Genomic DNA, 2,242 nt, shown 5'->3' with positions numbered 1-2,242 from the left:
GGACGGTCACACCCCGGGGCTGGGGACAGTTGTGCCCCCACGGGCTCAGCACTCAGGATGGTCACCCCAGGGTTGGGGACACTCGTGCCCCCGCGGGCTCTGCGCTCGCGATGGTCACCCCGAGGTTGGGGACACTCGTGTCCCCGCGGGCTCCGCGCTCGGGCTCGTACTCGCACAGGATGACGCCGTCCTTGAGCCCGTCCATGAAGTTGTCCCCGATCCGGCGGCCCGTGGTCCCCTCGATCCAGGCACGGAGCTCCCGCTCCCGCTGCGGGTCGTACTTCTGGGCCAGCTGAGGGGACACGGGGACACGGGGACACCGTCAGGGGCGGGGACACCGTCAGGGGAATGTGGGGACACGGGGACACCGCCAGGGAAATGTGGGGGATGGCACCGAGGAGACGAGGGGACACGGGGGACACTGCCAGGAGGACAGGGCGCAGGTGGGGGACACTGTTGGGGACAGGGGGACACTGCTGGGGACAGGGGGACACTGTTGGGGACAGGGGGACACTGCTGGGGACAGGGGGACACTGTTGGGGACATGGGGACACTGCTGGGGACAGGGGGGACACTGCTGGGGACACTGCTGGGGACATGGGGACACTGCTGGGGACATGTCAGGAGAGACATGGGGGACACAGGGACACTATCAGGGGTACAGGAAGCAGGTGGGAGACACTGCTGGGGACACCGGGATACTGTTGGGGACATGGGGGACACTGCTGGGGACATGTCAGAGGGAGAGGGGGGACACGGGGACACCATCAGGAGGACACGGGACACTGTCAGCGGGACATGTCCCCCCCATAACGGCGACACGCAGAACGTGGGGGACACTTGGGGACACCACAAAGGGGACTTTGGGGACACCCGCAGGGAAAAAGCGGCAGCTGCGCTGGGGACGGAGATTCCCCGGTGGCCGCGGYGCCCCCGTTTCCCCCGTTCCCGCGGCGCCGGGAGGGGCGGGGGGAGCCGGGAAGGCCGGGGGTGCCCGGACCCCCCCCCGCTCCGCCCCGACCCCCCCGGGAGCCGCGGGCGACCGGGCCGGCCGAACCTTTGCCCATATATAGCCCCGGGCCGGGGCCGCCGCCGCCCGCCCGCCGCGCTCCGCCGCCTTATAAGGGCTCACGGCGGGGCCGGGGGGCGCCGGGGCCCCCCCGGGCCGCTGAACCCCCCCCGGTTAACCCTTAACGGGCCGCTCCYTTAACGGGACCCCCCCGCCGTGCCCGTCCCCCCGCGGTGTCCGGCAGCTCCCCCTCGAACCGCCCCCGTTAACCCTTCACGGGGCGGGAGCGGCGGGACGGCCCTCGGTAGATCCCGGGGGGGGTTCCCGGTGTCCGCCCCCTCCGTGCCGGTATCGCCCCCTCCCCTCCTCACTCAGCCCCACCGGGTGTCTCAGCGGGGGGACCCCGGTGTCGCCCCCCGCCCCCTCGGTGCTCGCTGCGGGCTCGGGGATCGGCGGAGCCCCCCCGGGCCACCGGAACCCTTCCCCCCGTTAACCCTTAACGGGCCGGGCACCGCCGGGAACCCCCGGGACTCACGGGGTGACCTCGGGGTCGCCATCCCCGGACCCCCACCCCGACGGGGACCCGGTGCCCGTCACCTCCCGCCCGCCGGAGGAACCGAGGGGCTGCGGAGCCGCTCAACTCCCGTTCCCGGTTAACGGGCACCCGGTGGGACCCCGCGGGGAGACCCCGGTGCCGCCCCCCCCCCGTCCCGGTGCCCGTCCCGTCCCTCCCGGGGCAGCACCAGGGACAGCGCCGGGTCCCGCCCCCGCTCCCGCCCGGTGCTGCCGCGACCCCCGCCCGCCCCCGGCGCTGCCGCCCCTCCCGGGGGGGTCGCACCTGCCCGGAGCCGCCCGGAGCCCCCCGGTTCGGTTCCGTTGGGTCCGGTGTCGCTCACCTTGTTCTTCACCTCGGCCGACAGTCCGTAGGCCGGGCCGCGGTTGAAGTGCGCGTTGGACATTTCGGGGGTCCCGGGGGGTCTCGCTGGTTCCGCTGCGGTCGGGTCGCGCCGGTTCGGGGTTGTCCCGGGTGGGTTCGGGGTTGTCCCGGGTGGGTTCGGGGCTGTCCCGGGTGGGTTCGGGGCTGTCCCGGGTCGGGTCGGTGCCCTCGGGTCGGGTCGGTGCCCTCGGTCGGTTCCTCCCGGTCCCGTCCCGGCGCCGCCGCCACTTTTAAAAGTGGGCGGTGGGCGCGAAGCCCCCCCGGACCGGAGCGGCCGCAGCCAATCCGGGGCTTCC

Source organism: Malurus melanocephalus, unplaced genomic scaffold (genome assembly GCF_030028575.1).
Source record: "Malurus melanocephalus ecotype Western Australia unplaced genomic scaffold, MMel_1.1 scaffold_3402, whole genome shotgun sequence".
Lineage (NCBI taxonomy): Eukaryota > Metazoa > Chordata > Aves > Passeriformes > Maluridae > Malurus > Malurus melanocephalus.
This window is presented reverse-complemented; position numbering follows the sequence as displayed.